The 22,489-nt window shown below is 42.3% G+C and overlaps 1 protein-coding gene and 1 long non-coding RNA gene across 2 annotated transcripts in view; both read right to left on the bottom strand.

Moving 5' to 3' along the window:
* LOC135089996 (uncharacterized) overlaps positions 1 to 22,489 on the bottom strand; it is a 129,869-nt gene that overhangs the window by 29,484 nt on the left and 77,896 nt on the right. The gene's annotated exons all lie outside the window — the stretch shown is intronic.
* Positions 7,669 to 22,489, bottom strand: part of LOC135089941 (uncharacterized) — a 15,601-nt gene continuing 780 nt past the window's right edge. Inside the window, exons 1-3 of the long non-coding RNA XR_010261685.1 lie at positions 21,874 to 22,489; positions 7,995 to 8,048; positions 7,669 to 7,814 (exon numbers count right to left, since the gene is read on the bottom strand). The exon at positions 21,874 to 22,489 is cut by the window's right edge and continues 780 nt beyond it. This is a non-coding gene — a long non-coding RNA (uncharacterized LOC135089941). The remainder of the gene's footprint in view (positions 7,815 to 7,994; positions 8,049 to 21,873) is intronic.

The raw sequence follows: 22,489 nt of genomic DNA, 5'->3' as shown, positions 1-22,489 counted from the left end.
CGCCTATGAGAAGGAAAATTGGCCAACAAACTAGATTAGAATGGAAAATTGAACAGTGAAAAAAAAAAGACATGGGGAGAGAGAAAGACAATGAGACAGAGAGGAAAGGGAGGGAGATGGGGAGGAAGAGAACGAGGAAAGGAGGGAGGAAGGAAGCTGATTGCGGTCTGCTGCATCAAAAGCTCTCAATTTGTCATCCTCAATGGGATAATACCCGAGTTTAATTGTTTCCCTCTCGGCACGAATGCTGTAGACAGGGCGGCATGCTGCTCTCGTAGGGAATGGCAGCGGAATGGGAGAGGACGGGGAGTCGGAGGACAGACTGCTTGGGTTGTCTGGAAAATGGAGGAGTGTGGAGTGCAAGGTGGAGTTTGGCAGGGAGTGGAATGTTAGTGGGGAGAAAGTAAGAAGGACAGGAGGTTAAGATCTTGGTTGCAGAGGGTGGAAGTGAAAAAGGTGATAGGGTGTGGAATGCAAGGTGGAATTTGCATTTACGGAGCAGATTTAGGTGGATAGATGGAAAGAAGACTGATGGTGTGGAGTAGAAGTGGAGGTGGGGAGATGAGAGTGAAGGGAAGATGAAGTGAAGTGAAGCGACGATGGGGAGATAGTAGATTGATTGATACAGGAGGAGGAGGTGCAGTGTGGAGTGCATGGCAGGGGTGTAATGGGGAGGAGGCAGACAGCTGGAAGGAGAAGGCAGAGTGTGGGGAGGAGGAGGGTCTGGGAAGAGAAATGTAGGCTGAGCATAGTGGTCGGGTAATGGTAAATACATGCACGAACTGTCCTCGTCTCCCCGAAATTGCCCTAATGACCCACTTACTGCCACACAAGCCGCTGCTCATCTCTTCTTATTTCTTGCCTTTTACGCACGCCAAGGAATGCACACCACGAACATTCCACATGAATTTTACACGCGATAAAATAAGATCTTTGGGTCAGCGTGCTAACTATGGGGGATATCTGTCAGAGAATATATATATATATATATATATATATATATATATATATATATATATATATATATATATATATATATATATATATATATATACCGGATAAATACAAGAATATACTCATATATACCACGAGCATGCACGAGTTTATATTATGGTCGCATTTTGAAGTGTTTTACGACATATGGAAACCGTACACACAAACACACAAACACACACACACACACACACACACACACACACACACACACACACACACACAGAGAGAGAAGGACATCAATGCATAATGCAACATACATATTTTTTCTCCTTTATTTATAAATATTTTTGCAATCGTTGTTTTACATTACATGTATTTCACCGACCTTGAACAAATCACAATGTCGGAGCTGAATTATTGCATTTTTACAATAGATTGCAATCGCTGGTATTATTATTTTTATTATTATTATTATTATTATTATTATTATTATTATTATTATTATTATTATCATCATCATCATCATCATCACCATTATCATTATTTTCGCAAACAAGATACCAGTAACTATGAAGGTCGTTTAAGTTACGTTATGGGCACGGCAACAACACACACACACACACACACACGTCCAGGTACTATTTCGGTGTATTGGTGTGCTCCGATGTGGCCTAATTAAACCTACGCGGGGAGCCGAATGATCAGCGTCTCGAAAATGGACACTGCACATCATTACTATCTATTCACGTCAAAGCAAGTCCGTCAAACTCTCAAGATTTGTTCAAAGATTATTCGATACACTGGTGAAGCGCTTCGTTAATCATCACCATTAAAACTACAAGATTCTACAGCAGGAAAATGGTCTTCAATGCTTAGAGAGGGAGGTATTAGACAGCGCTCGCTACACTGGTACACCGCCTTAGAAGTACTGTGTTACATTGTCGATACATTTGCACAATTCTTGGCTTACATCACGTGCCTATTCTTTGCGAGTCCGATATGAAATAAGATTATCAAAGTTCCTATAGACATGCACATATAAAGAACGTCTGGCCTTATAGAATGATACGGCTGGGTAAGTTCAGAGGGTGGCCACTGGTTCAATGCATCATATATATGTAAATTGCCTATACTGGGAAATTGATGTACAAATGCACCACTACATCATGCCGCCAGTCCCGCCACCGACCCCGAGCTGCCAGGATGGTGTTCGTGTGGCGAGGCGAGGCAATTTGTTGAAGGCTACACTGATTAGTTTCTACGTTAAATATCACCGTCAGGGAGGTGTATCTCTCCGCCAGCAGCAAACTTGACGTCACAAACTTGACGTCAAGTTTGCTGCTGGCGGAGAGATACACCTCCCTGACGGTGAGACGGTGCCACCTCATCATTCATTTCCTGCATTGTTTTATCCTTATATGTGATTTTTTTAAGCCTTGATGGTTTGTGATGAAACTTACAGTGTTATCATAGCATAATTTTAAGGGTTTATAAGGACAGTGGATGTACGTATAGTTTAGTAACATCACTACCTCATCGTAACTATACTACTTGCCTCCGCCCCTCCCTCTCTCCTTCCCTCCTTTCGTCCCTCCTTCCTTCAACCGTCTCTTCCCCACGCCTTCCCACCGCCGCATATCCAGACACCTCTGTACACCACAACAAATTTGAAAAGAGGATATGCAGGGAAGAGTTTCAAGTCATAGTAAAATATTGGTAACACTTCAGAAGACGTGGAAGAAATCGTATTCAATCTTATGTAGGCTGCTCATATATTCATAATCCTATATACAGGTTTGGGAGTGTCTTGTATTACGCATGTCATCTTTCCTTTTCGTTATCGTTGTTGTTATGGTTCTTCTCCTCCTCTTCCTCTTCCTCTTCCTCTTCCTCCTCCTCTTCCTCCTCCTGCAGCACTGAATCTGAGATGCTTGGGGTTACTCCATCTTCGTAACGCTTCCCCTTAAGGCAAATCTTTTCGATATTGGAACACTTCCCGCCACGGACGAGTGACAACCCCGCACGTCCTAACAACCCTAGGAATCCATTAAGTGTCGCCAGAATTTACGACGCTTCGTGAATAGAATGAAGTAGATGGCGACCTGGCAGCGATACCCCCGCTAAATCCAGTAATAGTGGAAGTAATAGCAGGAGTATTAGTACGTACGGAGCAGTTTAAGCAGTAGTAGCAGTAGTAGTAGTAGTAGTAGTAGTGGATAGTAGCAGCCTCAATGATAACAAAAAGCAACACTATAGGCAAAGTTACATTGTGTGCGTTTGTATCATCTGTCTATTCAGCTGTAAATGTACCCCATGTGTGAGTGTGTGTGTGTGTGTATGTATGTGTGTGTGTGTGTTGTGCTACACCAGTGAGCTCAGCCACAGTGGTATATCACGGTGTGTGCCGGTGTGTGCGTGGCGTGTGCTACCTCTGACAGCGTCCATCATGAAAAAATGCTTTGAACTCCGGAACAACTTGTCGACAGGGAATAATGTCCAGCCCCGAAACGATGCCTCTCAGATGGAGTGTAACACATCGCCCCAAATCGTATTAGTCGCCTGGCATTATGTTACCGTCAGAATGTAGCATCGATTACGTCATTAAAATCCCTACTGGTTAGATATTCCTGCAGCAAGGTTACGTCAATATCGATCGGTTATTGAAATATTTTCACGACATGAGCGAAATCATACTGTATATCACTAGAATCTATGGAGATTTAACAGAAGCTTTGAAATAATAGAAAAGTTAATATTGATGAATGTCCTTAGAAAAAGAAAAGAATATCACCAAATGATAATGAGAGACATTCGTTTCAAAACTTAAGTGACAATGTATTTTGCATATCTTTCTGAAGAATTACTGTACTGTTGCTGGAGAGGAATGAGTCACAAGCAAATGCTGTAATAGAGAATGAAGTGAGTCCGCTTCATAGGAGGTGAGGCAAATATTTCAACCAAAAATGTTTTCAAAATAGCATAGCGTGTAATATTATTTACTTATTTACTTGTTATTACATTCATTCCTTTATCCCAGTGACGAGCTGTAAAAATGTGGTTGTATTTCCATTCCATTCTTTCTAACTGAAATGTACACCTTTGCCTATTCAACTCTCTCTCTCTCTCTATCTCTCTCTCTCTCTCTCTCTCTCTCTCTCTCTCTCTCTCTCTCTCTCTTTGAGGGAACATTGGGCAACTATATGTATATATAAAGTAGATATGAATAGAAACATTCATAACAAGTGTATTGATCTGTTACTGGTGCTTATCTAATCTAATATAATAATACACTACTGGTATGTGTTATCCAACTTGTATACGCCATGTAAGTACACCTTGACACAGCTCTTATGTGAAAGAATAGATTGTGTTATGTACTGTTTGTGCAGCCTTCCCTCCGCCGCCGCCTGTCACGTGCACTCCAGCGTCCACTTCCTTCTGTACACCAATCATTCTTCAAGGAAAGGTCACCGCAGTCTCTTGGCCATTGAAGGGACGCCTACAGGGAGCAGCGCACACAACAACAGCCCTGGGCAGGCCTTTCCCTTCCAGCATAGTCCACACACACACACACACACACACACACACACACACACACACACACACACACACACACTGTTCATTCTTCATTCTTTATATGTACACACAACAGTACCAGATTCCCTTCTCCTACAGCAGCACATCCTTAATAGATGTTTTGCAATTGTATCTGCATGTAGTCCCTCCTCGCCCCTCGCCTCTCAGAGCCTCGCCCTTCCCTCAGGTACACACACGAGGCTCGCGGATGTTATTGTCTCAGCCTTGTGTAACGCTGGAAGCCTGTGTGTTCCTTTGCCCAGCGCTGCCTCGCTTGTTTGGGGAGCTTCAAGTTAAGCTAGTAGAGAGATAGAGGGGAAGGGAGAGAGAGGGGGAGAGAGTACCAGAAACTCCGCCTAACAGACAGACGGACAGGCAGAAAGTGAGTGTAATATAAGGTGTACTGGTAATGCACTTCCGGCCGACAGGACACGTGACAGCCATTGGATTCTCATTTTGAAGTTTTTTTTTTTTTTTTCGCGGGCGGGTGTGGGTTGGATGTGTTGTACTGGAAATGTAACGAGGAGGAAAGTGGACAGCAGGTAGACACACACACACACACACACTCTCTCTCTCTCTCTCTCTCTCTCTCTCTCTCTCTCTCTCTCTCTCTCTCTCTCTCTCTCTCTCTCTCAGTCGCGAGGGACTACCGCCCGTCACCACTTTTGAACTTTAATACCTAAACTTTTTAATTCTGAGACGCTCCTCCGGCGGTGCGTCGTGACGAAAAGTTGCGAACATTATTTTTGCAGAGTTTAGCCGCCGCCTTTACATTTCGTTACATCCTCCTCTCGGTCATTGAGTGGCATCCCTTTAGACACCTGTGGCGGAGATGACGCGGGCAACACGACATGGTTATAGAAGTTTTCCTTCACGCATTGCTTCCAACTCCCGAATTTAGTTGTAGTGAGGCTGAGGTGGCGCTGGTGGCGGCTGAGTACTCGCCTTTCCAACCCAAGTGATACCAGAGTTCGTCCTCTTTAAGTTTGAAATAGTCAAACTTATATCAATGTTTAATATCGAGTTTCTTACAAATATATACATTTTTCAAGGTTCGTCCATCTACATTCACTTGAGTATTACATGTATTTTAAAAAGACTTCCCTCAAATACGTATCTACTAAACTATTCAGGATGTAATGCGCGTAGATTCACGGATTCTCTGACTTTAGAAAACATTTTACTGTGAATAGAAAATCTTGCTCACAGATATACCGTTGTCAGATTCGTTATGGTGTGCGGAGATGGCTGGATATGTGGTGGTGGAAAGGTGGACGAAAGGGAGACACGGTGGAAGACACGAAAGGAGAGTGGGTTGGACAGAAAGAGGGAGGGAGCGCTAGTTCTACATAACAATACATAAAAAGACAATGATTTTTAAAGTGTACTGAGATCTATTATGATTAAAACCTTGAGTAATGTTATCAAAACCTTCTATACTTCATCACGAAGGCCACGAAAACTACATAAGGACAGGCGCAGAGCCGAGAGGAGGGAGGGAGTGAGGAAGGGGCGGAGGGCGGTAGTATAGTTAAGATGGGGCGTTGGTGCTGTTGCTAAACTATACGTACATCCATTTTACTTTTAAAACCATAAATCATACTATGACAACACTAACTTTCATCACAAACCATCAAGACTTAAAAAAAAAAATTACATACAAGGTTAAAATAATGCAGGAAATTAATGATGAGGTGGCACCTTCTCACCGTCAGGGAGGTGTATCACTCCGCCAGCAGCAAACTTGACGTCATGGGCCAGGGCATGCAGCGGCGTGCAGTGCGTGGGTATGGTGACTGTGTGGCCTCTGATGAAGAGGTGTGTTGAGCTGCTGGACGAGAGAAGAGCAAACTAAAAGTAAACATGGGATTGCTGCCGCCTCAGGACACTAGGAGCATTGCGGAAGCGCTGAGGAAGACATCACAACCCTTGACACAGCGAACACAACTCAGTACTGAGGCTGGCACTGGCTTCTCCCAACACCTCACGTGGTCATTGCAACAAAAGGAGGTTAGTGTTTATATGAAGTGACTAGACTTGCCCTTGTAGCAGGAAATTCCCTTCCCTACCCCGCCACCCCCGCCATGACTGTATCAGCTGCTTACATATCAGCTGTGCCTCCTTTGTATCCTCTCTCACACTGCAAACACGGTCTTCGCGCACCACAGTAAGCCTTACTGGTGAAGTACACACGATATATTATGTAGAAGGCAATGAATCATAGCACTTTGTCGAGGATAAATTTTCCCGCGCTTCCATCTTGTGCTCCTCCCCCAATGTCTTCCTCCCCCTCGCCTCCTCCCCTCCCCTTCTCCCACTCCTTCACGTAATCCTCTCTTTTCACCGTCTCCTTCTCTCCCTTTGTAGATGTTTATATAAGGTTTTTACTCAGTATAAGATATGTTTTCGCATCTTATAATATGTGACACGTCATGTTGCTCAGAGAGAGAGAGAGAGAGAGAGAGCGTGTGGAGACACGTGGCAACTATGTAAGTAATAAGTTTATTACATAATATTTAAGGACTCCTTTCATTCATGCAACGATTACTGCTTGGAGGTCAGTTCAGTTAGAAAGCTTTGCTGGCTGTTCTGTATATCAGCGACTCGGTGTACGCTTCATCCTGCAGGAGTAGCCACCGGTGATGCCACACGTCTCCACCACCCCAATTCATAAGCTGCAGAGCTTTGGAGGAATGCGAAGCCGACTCACTTGAAGTCGAATCGTTGAAGCTCCGGAATGAAGTCATCATGAATATAGTGATAAATGTTGCACTTCTTTCTCGTATTCATAGGTACACAGACGCTTCATGTTTCTAGAAGCGTAAAGTGAATGAGATGATTCACTTGGAGTGGAGTCTTTGAAGCTCTGGAATGCAGTCACGATAGATAAACACGTATGATTCATTTCCTTTCTCGCATTATTGATACACACATACTTTCACGCCGCCTCTTGCACGTACTAGAAGAAGCCTGAAATGAATTAGCGGGAAGAACATGGAAAGGATAGTGAAATGAGAGGCCAGGGTGTGGGAATCGCCTGCCGCCAGATAATTATTGGCGGTAATTCAGGTGCCACGACCCGAAAGTTTACGTTTGCAATTATTGGTTGGTGTAATTACGCACCTCCCTCGTGCCGCCCATTCCGCCCAGTAATCTCATCTAACAAGCCTCTGCTCCTCCAGCCTGCACACTAACCTGCTCCTCTCCGCCCTGCACAAGCTTCCTACTCTTCTTGTGCCTCTTCTTCACTTCCTTTCACTCCTTCCCCTTCCTCAGCCCTCAAGGATGGCTGCATACTATCTCTTGAGGAGGGGAAAAAAAAAGGAGGATGAGGAGAACAGACACACACTAAGAGGGCACAGACGACGCCAAAGAGATAATTAATACAAAGAATAATACAAAAAGAGAGAAGGGGGGAGGGACAGGGAGCAGATCTTAGGTAAGCCTTAGGTGAGCGACTTGTAATGGACACATGGGCTTACCTGTGTGTCAGAAGGATCCTGGAGACGCCCAGGTGTGTGTCTTCTCGACGAGGTCTGAGGAGGGGAGGAGAAAAATGATGAAATTAATGCATCTAGACTCGAGACTTTGAATCCGATGAGGAGACGAGATAAAGAGGAGAAATATAATGATTACATAAGAAAATTAATGTCAGGTATAGGATTAAAAGAATAAAAAAAAAAAGAAGTGGTTGATGAAAGGAGTGAAAAAAGTGATGAAATTAATGTATTAATTAAACATAATATTTGTGAATCTGATGACGATATAAAAGAAAAAAAAAGGAATAATGTAATGATTACACACACAAAAAAAGATCAGGAAAAGGATTAAAAGAAATAAAAAAAAAGAAGTGGGTAGCGAAAGCAGTAGGAAAGAAGGGACTGGAAAGGAGGAGGAAAAAGGAGATAACTTTTCCTTTCCTGATAACGTGTTGGTTTTATGTACACGTCACGTCACTCTGAAGGGAAAAAAATAACATTGAAAGAGAGAAAGTATTTCCTGCACCTCGTCTAGAATTCAGTGTGTGTGTGTGTGTGTGTGTGTGTGTGTGTGTGTGTGTGTGTGTGTGTGTGTGTGTGTGTGTGTGCGTGTGCGTGTGCAAGCATGTTTTCATTTAGCCCCGTAAACGTTAATATTACAAGCACTCATGCAGGAAAAGCCGTGGCGTTTAAGACACTTTTCCCTAAATTGACACGAAGCTCGCAGGAAGGAAATATTAAAGTGACTGTCATGCAGGTACGTCTGACATTTTGGCGTCTGGGAAGGAAACATAAAATTTAAAAAAGGAAAAATGAAGAATAAAAACGTACCTATTGTATATATACTACCACCTCCTCCCCCACCTCTCTCTCTCTCTCTCTCTCTCTCTCTCTCTCTCTCTCTCTCTCTCTCTCTCTCTCTCTCTCTCTCTCTCTCTCTCTCTCTCTCTCTGTGTGTGTGTGTGTGTGTGTGTGTGTGTGTGTGTGGGTGGGTATAGAGTCCATTTTTACAAGCGTTTTATAGAGACAGAAAGCACGTAATAAACTTTTCACTGTCGACTCAACGTTCCCTTTTCACTGTACTTTCGTCCTTGCCTCGGTCGTTATGCTCCATCCACGGCCCTTGCCTTCACTTCCCTCCTCCACGCTCTAAACCTTCCCCTCACACCTTCAATTTTATCTCTCTCCTGTCCAAAAGAATAATGAAAACACTTTACGAGGATTGCATAACATATACGTGCTTTTTTTTTCTCTCTCTCTCTCTCTCTCTTGCTACTGTTGCCCTCTCCCTCTATTTCTCTCTTTCCTTTGTACCCTCTGGCCTCCTCCTCTTCTTCTTTATCCTGTGTCCTCCTGCCCCAATAAAGCCGCTTACTTGTGTGACGGGGCACCTCATACAGATAGCGAGTCCCAGAAGTAGACAGTATCATGGTAGCAACTGACAAGTCTCATTTCGAATTGGATTTTATGTCGCTTCTGTAATTCAGCCGCGTCTGTGTGGCGGTGCACCGAAGTTGAGCGCGGGGCAACAAAAGTACGAGGAGAGAGAGAGAGAGAGAGAGAGAGAGAGAGAGAGAGAGAGAGGAGAGAGAGAGAGAGAGAGAGAGAGAGAGAGAGAGAGAGAGAGAGAGAGAGAGAGAGAGAGAGAGAGAGAGAGAGAGAGAGAGAGAGAGAGAGAGAGAGAGAGAGAGAGAGAGAGAGAGAGAGAGAGAGAGAGAGAGAGAGATTGATTCCACCCTCTCACACGCCAGGCCTTTCCACTCTCCCCACCCCGCCCCTCACTGCAGGGCCGTCAGGTGTCACGTGTTGCGGGCCGCCAGTGTATTAGTCAGGAGTCGGTAATGTCACGGCCACTGGTTCTTCTTGAGTGTTGGCATCTTGATTAGTGAAGCGTCATTGGTGTCATTGCCTGAGTGTAGCTGTGGTGCATGTGTTCGCCCTTCGTCTGTTGGAATTTGAAGGGTTTTTACTGTTTCTTGTTTTGTTTTGTTTTGTTTTGTTTCGTTAATTTGTGTTTGTTTTTATTTAGGTATCCTTCTATTTATCTGACTTCTATATCTATTCTATTTATTTATCTATTATGAGTTATCTACTCGTTTACACAATTTTATTTTTTTATTCAGGATTGTGTGATTAGTTCATGTGACTTAACTATTTGTCTATTCAAGTGACTTCTCTATCTACACATATGTACTTATTTCATTCACTCATCTACTTCGCATTCCACTATAAATGACAACTATCGATATTTTCAACACATCCATATTCTTATAAAAAATATATATACACAACTTCATCATGCCCCCCCCAAAAAAAAAAACTTATTCTTACACTTTCTTTTATCGAGCTTCGCAGGATCGAGCAAATTGTTGTTTCTGTTCGTGGATTTGGTGAAGCGGTAAGACATTTCATAAGATTCTGAAGTACATTTCTTCTTCTTCGATTTATTGACAAAACTCAGGGTCATGCATGAATCTCGAGACGTCTGGTATACAATGTGCTTCTTGTCAGGAATCAGAGGAGGAAGATGAGAAAGAAGAAGAAAGAGGAAGGAAAAATAAGACAAGAAAAGAAAAAAAAGAAAAATAGAAAAAGAAGTGAAGGACGAGGAGAAGGAAGAAAAGAGGGAGTAGAAATAAGAGGAAAATACAAAGGAGGAAAAAGAAAAGAAAAAAACAAAAACAAAATTGAAAAGAAGCAGAAAAGAAAGAAAACAAATAGAAAAAGAAAAGTAGGAGGAGGACAAAAAGGAAAAAAAGAGGGAGGAGAAACAGAAGAAGAAGGACAGTATCAACGAAGAACGAATCTTGTAAATCAACACCTGCTCACCACAAACATCTAATTCCCGCACCGGGCAGCAAAGAAAACGCAACCTGGGGAAGTTCTGTCGAAATGTCCAAGCAAACCATTAAACATTCCACGAGTGCCACCAGTGGACAAGGTGACATGTGAGCTGAGATTAACACACTTCTTATGCTGCAGTCAGTGTCGGCCATGCACATTGAAGGGGTAAGGGGGTGGTGGGTGGGGGGGGACAGTGCAGGCTGAGTAAGAGTAAAGATCAGTTCAGTACTACAACATATACACTATTATTAAGCTCCTATTTTTACTCCCTGCTCTTCTCCTTCTCTTTTGTACATCAGTAAAGGTCAATTGAATACTACATATAGTTCAGTATTAAGTTTCTATTTCTATTCCCTCTTGTCTTTCTCCTCATCCTTTTCTTAATTCTACTTTTTTTTTCTCTTTTTTTCTTTTAATTTTCTTTGTCTTTGTTTTCTTTCCATCTATCAGGGAACTCTTTTTTTTCTTTTTATCGTGACAGACTATGCCAGTCAGTACTTCCATAATTGTAATCTTGGTTGTATGAATCGGTGGAAAAAACAAAACAAAATTACTTTACGTTGCTTAGCATATCAGAAAAAAACTGAGTGAATTCCACCTTTGTGTATATTTCATCCACTCATGTAATTCTACCCATATCTATAATTCCACATTCCTGCTATAAACTCAATTCTGTATTCCAGCAACATGAATAATTCTAACCATACATATTTTATCCAAACTCACACTGAATACACGTACACAATAACAACACCAGCTTAATTTCAGCACTTAATAATTTAAACATTTACTGCGGTATACAACAATTCAGTGCACAAAAAGTACTGCCTAAAATAATTTCAAACATCTACGAGAAAAAAATAAATAAAAGAATAGCCCTTCCAATATTTAGCCAGTAAAGTATTTAGACGTGGCTGCAGAACAAAAGATACATCCCGGAGTGGTTACTTAAAGAATGACGTGTCTTGTAGCGGTGAAAGTTAATACAGAAGACGTGAAAGTTAATACAGAAAAATGTGAATGTGATCTGCTGAAATACACAAGGACGCAAACTTCTCCGCTATCCTGAAGGCACGCTGTAGGACACTCGTTGTCGCGGCAAAATATATCACGCGAAAAATTACGAGCAGGACTGGACTTGAAGAGCACAAGCTGCGGTATCGCTTAATAACGGAATCAACCTAAGCGGGATAATGCGATGAAACTTTTAATATCGCTCCGTCCAAGTTTGGGAAGCAGCGTGAAGAAGTTTCGGGGAGAATGATTTAATTATCAGATGACGGCTTCATACTGGCAGACATCCATCCGTAAATACTAAGAGGAACAGAAAAATAGATAAAAAAAAGACTGGTCCATATAAAAGCCAGGCTATATGTCACACGTCAATTACTAGGGTGCAGGTAATTATGTAAGAAAAAAAAATAGCGATTTTTATATATTTTTGTTCGGTATTGTTGAGTACAAGAGAATCAGTATCCTTTCGATTTTCTCCTTTGCATTCTTCACCAGAGACATAACTAGTGGGATGAAGATAAGGGGTTGACACAAGAAAAAACACCACTAGGATGCTTCAGTCTAAAAATATATATACGTACACTGATACAAGAATTAGTTAATGATAAACTCTCCTCTACTGAATAAAAAAAACGTGTGTGCGCGTGTGTGTGTGTGTGTGTGTGTGTGTGTGTGTGTGTGTGTGTGTGTGTGTGTGTGTGTGTGTGTGTGTTTGTGTGTGTATTCGAAAGCGACTAGCTAGTATTTGTATGGAAGCTTATATTACATCCTGAACATTTCGTGCTAATCATCGTTATCACACCAAATGAAGCGTTAGGAAGGCATAGTCACGTTTCACGCTTCCCCAATGATGAAACACCTCAACTTCCGGTAGTATTGTTCCTGATAATTGTAATATGACGCAGACAACACCACCAATCCCTGCACCACAATTGACTCTCACACCAACACGTAAATAAAATCACCTCTGTGCACTGATTTGTATCACTGCCCTCACACTGGACACGGATGGTCAGCTTGGCGGTTTCTTTGTCTGCACTGAGAGGTTTTCAAGGAGTTTGGCTTTAGCTAATAATATACTTCACTGTGTTATCAAGGTGTCAGTGCCGAGAACGAGGACTGGGAAAGTATACCGTAATATTCCGTTTCGTGGTTGCTGTAAAATGTCAGATGAATAGTGTATGTCATGTGGAAAGTTATACAATTGTAGCATATAAAAAAAAAAAAAAAAAAGAGCAATGGAGTAATGACAGAGTTCACGACGCATATAGATTCTGTCACTCATGCTACTACTTTGATTTATATTTAGTCACTGTCTTCTCAGTAATCAAGCTAATGTTATATATATAGGAAGACGTAGTATTCCATAGATTTCAAGATATCTCACATTGTTATCTTGTCTCTACTGTTTATCTGTCTGTTAATCTTTCTGTCCCTGTTCGCTTCTCTCTCTCTCTCTCTCTCTCTCTCTCTCTCTCTCTCTCTCTCTCTCTGGGATGGTGAATGGTATCTACTTACGTAAAAACTCCCGCGCGTGTCACCCTGAGCGTGTCGCCTTTCACCTTCCTTGCGGGCGACACGTGCGGCGAGGTGCAGGTGTACTAATGACGGCGGAAACTATTTTGCGTCACTTTTTGGGGAACAAGGCTTTTCACTTCGCTGGCGTTGCTTTAGGATGTTCATATTTCATAATTTTATAGAAAGAGTTAGGTTAATATTTTTACAACCTCCTTTTTTCTGTCTCCTGTTCCGGTTGACGTAAGTTCATTACTCCTACCTGCGTTTTGATCTGTGTGTTGCCGTAACGAGCTCCACGAGATTGCTAGGTGTGATGTTATTGTTGCGTTATTCCGTGACTAGCCACTTGCGTCATGCCAGCCACTTGTTCTTCGTTTGTTTTCATACGCGCACGTTCTGTTCTTTCCTTTTTTTCGAACCTTTTTTTTTTTCTAGTGTTCTCATGGTCATTTTGTAACTGTTGGTACTGTTCTCTTCGATTACTGCTATTGACAACGTTGGGAACTTTCTTGATCTTTTTTTTTTATATATATATATTATTATTATTTACATTAATTTCTTTTCTAGTTCTCTAGTATATTGTGTTCTTTCTCTTCCCCTTTCTAGCCTCTCTTTCCCTTCTTCCTCCACGTGTTCTTCTTCTATAAACAACATGTGAATTTGTCTGCCCCTAATATATTAAAATTTTGTTTCGCTAGTATCTTGCATTCTTCCTTTTCTTTTTTCTTAGTCTCCCTCCTCCTTCTCCTCCTCCTCTTTCTTCTCTTTCCAGCAATTCCACGTCAAATGGGATGATCCTCTTCAAACAGGAGTACAAAACTGATCTGGCACCAACAAGCAATAGAGTAGCATCCCCACGTGCGCCGGACACTTCACCGCCACCCAGCTGTCCGGCCCGGCAATACACCACAACAGCCTTCCCTGCGACAGCCTCCAAATTGCCCCCGGGAAGCAAAGGAGGAAACGTCCAGAGAGTGTATTTATTTTACGGTAGGTTCATAAAATCGGATTAAACAGTAACATGGATGTCTCTTTCACCTCCCGCTGTTGCCTTGCCTCTTCTGCTTCTATTTTTATCTTCTTCGTCTGCTTCTTTCTCTTCGTCGTTGTCGTCCTCCTCCTCCTCCTCCTCCTCTTCTCCGTCTTTTCTTTGTTTCCTTCAACTCCTGCTGCTGCTGTTTCTCTCCTCTCCCCCCCCCCCCCCTCTCTCTCTCTCTCTCTCTCTCTCTCTCTCTCTCTCTCTCTCTCTCTCTCTCTCTCTCTCTCTCTCTCTCTCTCTCTCGTTTTTTTTATGTTCCTTCCTTCCTCCTCCTCCTCCTCCTCCTCCTCCTTTTCTTCTTCCTCCTCCTTCTCCTCCTTTTCCTCCTCCTCTTCTTCTTCTTCTTCTTTTTCTTTTTCTTCTTTTTCTTCTCTAACACCGTCAACGTTTCTTCTTCCTCTCATATTTTTGTCTCTCCTCCTCCTCCTCCTCCTCCTCCTTCGGTTTTCATTTTCTTAGGACCAGTGTTGTCATATCGCTTCCCACCCTCAAAATGCCTTTAATTTCCACCTTTCTCCTCCACGCCTCCTTCCTCCCTCCCTTCTTCCCTCCTCCAGTGTGTCTCCTTCTCCACTCCAAGCCACACTCCTGCTTCTCCTCCCCTCTTCCTCCAATTTATCTTAAGAAGCCCTCAAGTAAAACATCTCTTTATTATTATTGAGCTTGCATTTATATTTTATACCTCTCCTCTATAAGTTTTAATTTATTTGAGTGAATGGTACAGTTTTCAAAGGTTTCTTTCTGATGTGGTAAACTATTGAACTTGTGCATATTTAAATTTCATGCCTCTCTAAGTCTTCATTCATGTGAGTGAATGGTAAGGTTACTGACTTTTTATTTATTTATTTTATTTTATTTATTTTTTTCGCAGGGATCCTTCATAATAAATTTTCTCAACTGTAGTAAATTATCGAACTTGCATTTACATTTCATACATCTCACAGTCTTAACATAAGTGAGTGAATGATTAAGTTACACAACGGACTCCCTTTTTCCTACCTAGAGTCGTTCACAATTACTGGTCTGCCTCTTACACTTTTCTCACCGGTAACAATTCCACCTCCCGCGTCTCTAGTCTGGCTGTGATTGATCATGACGCTAAACTCCCGCATGGCCACCAGCGCTCGGAAGACAACGTCCCTTGAAGGTAACTGCTCAGGCATAAATTAATGGCTAAGCACGCACATATACATAATTTGCCATTTTATTCAGCTGCGCAAGTCTAGGTCCTCAGAAATCCTCTAAATCTTGCCTGCAGAAATTTCTCATCCCTCTGTTGCGTGTGGGAAAGGAGAGAGGATCTGAGGAAGGCAGGAAGATAGGAAGGAAAGGAATGGTGCACGAGAAGGAAAGGTGGCAGAAAGAAATGGAGGAAAATGAGAAGGAAAGAACATATGATTGAACTGGAGGGAGAGAAATGGTGCCTAGGGAAAAAAAAAAAAAGGTATTGAGAAGAAAAGGGAGAAGAATAGCAAGAAGGGACATATAGTGCGATTAAAGGATAAATCTAGTAGGGATAGAAGGAATCAATGAATGAAAAAAAAGTACGAAGGAACAATAAAATGAAGAGAGACATGAATTAAAGAGAAGGAAAGTAAAAATGAAAGAGATGGTTACAGAAAGGATGAGGGGAAGGGAAGAAGAAAAAAGAAGTAGGATTGGAAGAAAGGAAATAAGGCGTTAATGAAAGAAGAAAGACTAATATATATATATATATATATATATATATATATATATATATATATATATATATATATATATATATATATATATATATATATATATATATATATATATATATACACAAAAAGATGAAAGGAAAATAAAGAATGAAGAAAAAGAAAGAAAAGAAAAAAAGAAGAGTAAAGAAAAGGTACGACAGTGACTACCTGCATGGATGTAGGAAGGAAGAAAGGTGTGAAACAAAGAAAGAAACTAAAAAAAAATAAAGTAAAGGAAGGGGGAATATTTATATCTTCAATCTTTACCTTCCTCTTTCCATCTCCACCTCCATCACCTCCTCCTGCTCTCTCTTCACACCTCTTAAGCACTCAGTTGATTCTCACGTTTACCTTTCATCCCTTTGTTCTCGCCAGGCTTCCTCCTTGCACCTGCTTCACTCCCCATGCCAAAGCTCCAGCCCCTTACCCGCGCCTCGCTCCTTGCCAGCTCTCGTACAAACACGAGTATCAGTTTACGTATAGTCTCTCAGAGTGTAAATTTGACATGTTTTCACGATATCAAGGGAAGGAAAATCGGTCTTTTCTGTTATGGGAAAAAGAGGGTATAAGGATTTTCTATTCTAAATGGTATTGTTTTTTTTTTTATTTAATGCGTAGCATTCTTTCCCTTCCATTCTCCCAGTTCATCAGTCGTCGCAGCCTTCACGGTCGCAGCGCAGGGTAGAGGAACAGTTTCGTTTGTAGTATTACGTGTGTGTGTGTGTGTGTGTGTGTGTGTGTGTGTGTGTGTGTGTGTGTGTGTGTGTGTGTGTGTGTGTGTGTGTGTGTGTGTGTGTCCACCATCCAATGCACCTGATCATGTTTGTCCGCGGCAGAATGTCTCTGTGTGTGTGGCCTGCGTCAGTCTGTTTGTGATTGTAATTGGGACACTGAAGGTACAACGATGTTTAACATGTAAACTTTGCCTTCGTCCAATACTACAATCCAAAAGTGGTGGGGTCGTTCGATTTTCGAGGGAGTGGTTTACGCTACACCACTGGCACATAAAGGGGAGGGTTCCGAGCACGCGGCGCTTAATGACAGCAGTACGACAAACTCAAATAGGGAAATGTAAAAGGAGGTCATTGCTCATCTTTCCTTTCTGTTTTGTGTGGGGGAACGAAAATTGCCTGTCCTCGTCTGGCCTTGGTAATGTGATGTGTGCTTATACTGCTTACGCTGCAGCGACATTTTACGGTATTGCTGCTTTATTTATGATGTGCTGTTTGAAAACGTTGCTTCTATTCAGTTCATTCTTCCCCTCGTTCTTGTTCTTGTTACTTTCTTAATCTTGTTATTCTTTTCTTGTTCTTGTTCTTCTTCTGCTACCACTGCTGTAGATTTTTTTTTGTGCGTTCAACTTATATTTTTTTTAAGCCATTTTCCATTTACTATCCATACACGTCTCAGACACCGTTTTCTTGAATATTCAGCTGCTTTGTTCTTGTAGGGGCTCTTCATCACATGCAGAACAGGGATATTCACTTATATTTAGAAGGACAGCACTAGTACACATAAGAACCTTGGCCTTTCTTTACGTCTGAATCATGCATACCTGTCCACTGGCTCGTACTTGATGTTGAGTGGCGACTTTTAGTATATCACTCACTCCGATAACCAGCGCCTCCACATGCATGTCAAATTAGACGCAGAATAAGAGGAAACTTCACTCTTCATTCTGAAACAAAAGAGTTGAACCAAAAGAAAGAGAGAAAAGATAATAAAAAGACTCAGTTTGTCTCGTTCAGGCTGCTTTCCTCATCATGTCTGCATTCTCTTCATCTTTGCAAGGCTTTTTTTTTTTTCTTATTTTGTCGCGCGTCGTCTTAACTTTCTAACTACTTGACTTCGTAACGGCGTGTGTTGCTTTTCTTTCCTCCCACGACCCACTCATTCAGCAGCACCGGCTCGGGACGCCGCCATGCCGGACAGTGAGGCGGCAAACACGGGGCTTCATTTTCATAGCGTGTTAGCGGCATAACAACTTGGGGAAAAAGTGACGCTTGGTGAAAAAAAAAAAAAAAAATCCATGAAGTATTTTAATAGAATCTGTAGTGAAAAAAGAAACAGCGACGCATCATACAACCAAACTGATATTAGAGTACACGAATGCTTTTCCTGCCTGTGCTTCTCTCATCTCCCTCTCCCCTCCAAGAGAAAACATGAAAAAAAAAAAAATAAATAAATAAGATGCCACTCACAATACAGCGAATGACCATCGTACCTTCCTTTCCCCTACTGGAGATAAAAAGAGAAAAGACATCCCCCATAATATTATATAAAGGAAAGGAATAAACTTCACCAGAGAAAGTTAAGACATATCTATACCTAAAACGTACCTAGCAAAATGTGTGCAAGGATGAATTTTTTTTTTTTTTTTTTTACCTTTTCATCATTTTTTTTAATCCAATTCCACTAACTTTTAAACACAATTCTAGGGAACACAAAGTTTACACAAGTTTGCTGACCTTGATGACGACCAGACGTGAGCAGCCGCACCTGTTTCCTCCTGTTCTGACCTCGAGACAGTTAATTAAAGGTGTGGCGAGAACGTACAGTTTATTTGAGTTCACTCCTACATTGCAAAGAACGAGGTTAAAGATAACAAGATAACCTAACCGTGCATTTTTTTTTTTCATTTACGTAAACAATAACGAGATTTATTGTTTTCTTTGATTACCAACTGGCAGAGGAGGAGGAGGAGGAGGAGGAGGAGGAGGGAGCAAGATCGGAAGGAAGAAGACAATACCAGAGAGCGAAAGCGAGAGAGAGAGAGAGAGAGAGAGAGAGAGAGAGAGAGAGAGAGAGAGAGAGAGAGAGAGAGAGAGAGAGAGAGAGAGAGAGAGAGAGAGAGAGAGAGAGAGAGAGAGAGAGAGAGAGAGAGAGAGTCGGAGGATGCTACTATGTTTAATTAAGAGCTGATATATGTGGCCGTTTAAGAGAGTTGGCGGGAGGACTGAGGGAATAAAGCGAGAAGACTTGTGGGTAAAGAAGAAGGCGGGTTGAGGAAAGTGGGTCATGGGAACACAGGGAAAGTTGTTTATTAAAGGGAACTATTGGAGGAGAGGCAAAAAATGTCGTGTCGTCTTAATAAATGGGGAGAGGGAAGGAGGCTGGGAGAGGAAGAGAAAGAAAGAGTGGGGGAGAGAGGAGGTAGGAAATGAGAGAGGAAGAGAGAGGATAATAAACAAATTAAAAGAAAAATGAACGCGTGGGATGAAAATGAGAGAATAAATAGAGAAAATGAGAGAATAAATAAAAAAAAGGGTGAAAATATGAGATGAGATAAAAAAAAAAGGTGTAAAGAAAGAAATATATAAAATAATTTTAATTTAAAACAAAAAAAAAAAAAGATGAATAAAAAAAAAACTTAAATTAGCAAACTTCAAAGGAAAAATGGACAGAAAAAAAGGCAAGGTAAAACACACACACACACACACACAACTATAACGCACTTACACACCATAAAAGACCCAGTTGTTCATTTTCCCACACTTTTTTATTCACTCCATTCAACTTCCATTTATATTTTTTCACCATGGCTTCGGTTTGTTCTGTTAACGCGCCGAACCCCGAAGCGAGAGCAGCGAACACAAGCAAAGGGGAATAAAGTAAATCAACGCGGAACAATCGCTTACAATTTCACGCATAACATAATTAAGGGGAGGGGGCGAAACAACGAGCGGCGGAGCGAGCGTGGGAACAGAAAAGTGGTGAGGGGAGGGAAGGGGAACCGCGCGAGGAAGAAAAATAAATAAACGAATAAATGTACGAGCATGCCGCTGGTACGGAAAGATTTGAAATGATGATGGTTAGGAAAAAAAAAAAAAAACAGGAAATGTATGAAAGAAAATATATGTCGCGTGGTTATTTAGTTAAGGAAATGAAACTAGAGGAATATTGTTAGTAGTAATATGAAGATGATTTTGATGATGATGATCTTACTTTTTACCACCACCACCACCACCACCACCTCCTCTCGCTGCAGTCATAAAGGCCTCACACAGTTACCCGCTCATCACGCACTCAGCTATACGTGAGTCATAAACATAATGGGCAAGACGCCTGCTAGGGACTCCCCCACTGCCATTACCAGAGAAGGACAGGAAAACGAATAACTCCGTGAAAAGAAGTATCGGAAAAGAGCGCAAGAAGACGTGGAATATAACTCGTTATTGCCGCCGGAAAAAAGAAAAGCAAGAAAGTTTCTAATTTGATCAACAAAGTTGTTGAGTACCTGCACCGCATTACTTTTCTCTCGCTTTCTTTTCTACACTACCAGCGTGACGCCCTCCACGCTCCTGCCACCCACCCCAACCACTTCACACACATTAGAAAAACTGACCAAACAACACAACTCCACTCGTCTGCAGAGAGAGAGAGAGAGAGAGAGAGAGAGAGAGAGAGAGAGAGAGAGAGAGGGTGGGGGGGAAGGGAGGGGAAGAGAACCGTATGGGAAGGGATGAGGGAGGAATGGCGGTGAAAGTAAATGAGAGAGGGCTTGTACCCATAGGTAGGTAAGGACAGGCAGGAACAGACTCTGTTAAACATCACGGAAGTTGTCCTTTGTTTATTTAGCACAGGACACTTCCCTGTTGTTTGTCTGAACAAATATCGCCAACTAACACAACAGCAGGCGCCATCCTGACCACGTGGTTCTGATCCAAATGTTGATGTTATGTCTACTGTACGTCCGCTGTATGTTAGCCGGCAGCACCTCCAGAGGCAGAGAGAGGAGAGAGGGAGTGACGATCGCTGAAAGTGACCGCGTCCTGCGAGCCCTGACGGCCGACGGAGGGTCGCAGCGTTAGTGTGTGCATAGACTGAACTAATTATAAAACTAAGTGAAGTAATGTCGCTGTTTCACTGATACGAAACACAGTGACGTATTGTTAGTCTCTCCAGTAATCAGAGACCAATCACCACCACGTTACTACACTATCCCTTAAAGAGAACTCTTGTTGGTGTAAATAAATTGTATATATGGACTTGATTCAAACTTTCTTTGAAGCCTACTCATATCACGCTACCTTTGAATCACAAATGTTCCTACTGCTGGCGTGACAAACAGCCGAGTAGGGGAACAGGCTGCGGCCACCACACCAGTCCATTAATAAATAAAACCAGTATTTCCTGTTCATGTATTTTGTCTACGTAATGAAACAGCGGAGGGAAGCATCACGTACACAGACAGGCACACATTAGTCTCGCCATCAGTCCTCCATCAACAGACAGACTGACTGACTAACTGACTGACTGAGTGATTGAAAGACGGACAGACAGACACAGATTGCTCTCCACCAGTCCTCCATCAACAGACTGACTGACTGACTGACAAAGACGGACAGACAGACAGGTGGTGTACTTGTACTTATCTGCTCAGCTTCTCAACTTACTGAACTGCAACCTCAATCACATAACTCTCATCATCACAGTGTCAGGAAAGTTAAAATATAGCCTCATTTGTTGTCAACCTCTCTCTCTCTCTCTCTCTCTCTCTCTCTCTCTCTCTCTCTCTCTCTCTCTCTCTCTCTCTCTCTCTAACGTCACATCACACAGGTCATTATATAGATGAAATTTTTGAAATATACACACATTTCCCAATAATTAGTTTTCTATGGCAAGTTTACATAAATAGTTCAATAACAGCATTCAAAACCACAAATTACTACCTTTCATTACGTGTGGAGCTTCAATCTCAAATAAAAACCATTATATATATTGACTCAAATAAGGTAACACTCACCTAGGATACGAGGAGCAGGGGAGAGCAGGCGAGGAAGAGAGGGGAGAGGGTGGCAGGCAGGCGAGGGAGCGGGGAGGGAGAGGAGGGGAGAGAAGGAAGGCCTGAAGCAGGGAGGTGAAACAAGCGAACGAGTGACTGCAGTTTGCTGATTACAGGAGTACACACACACACACACACACACACACACACACACACACACGACCATCTCTATAAACCCTGACAACTGTAGCGTCACCATCACCACTACCACCACCGCCCCCACCACCACATCACCACTCCCAACTACCACCACCACCCCAACCCTCAACCACACCCAACAACCACAACACCTTTACGTCCGCTACCCCCACCACTATTACTCAACCACCACCATCCCCAAGAACCACAACCACCTTTACCACAAGCCAGTCACGTTCACCATCACTACCAACACCCCCTACAACCATTCCAACCCCCACCCCTGCAACTACCACCATCATCACCAGCCAGTCACGCCATCATCCTAGTCATCCAAACCACTTCCATCCTCAACAACCACACACACACACACCAAACACCACCACAACCACCACCTCAACCCAGTCACGTCCGCCATAGCCACCTCCACCTCCCTCTC

The sequence above is a fragment of the Scylla paramamosain genome, chromosome 34 (genome assembly GCF_035594125.1).
Source record: "Scylla paramamosain isolate STU-SP2022 chromosome 34, ASM3559412v1, whole genome shotgun sequence".
NCBI lineage: Eukaryota > Metazoa > Arthropoda > Malacostraca > Decapoda > Portunidae > Scylla > Scylla paramamosain.
This window is presented reverse-complemented; position numbering and strand designations above follow the sequence as displayed.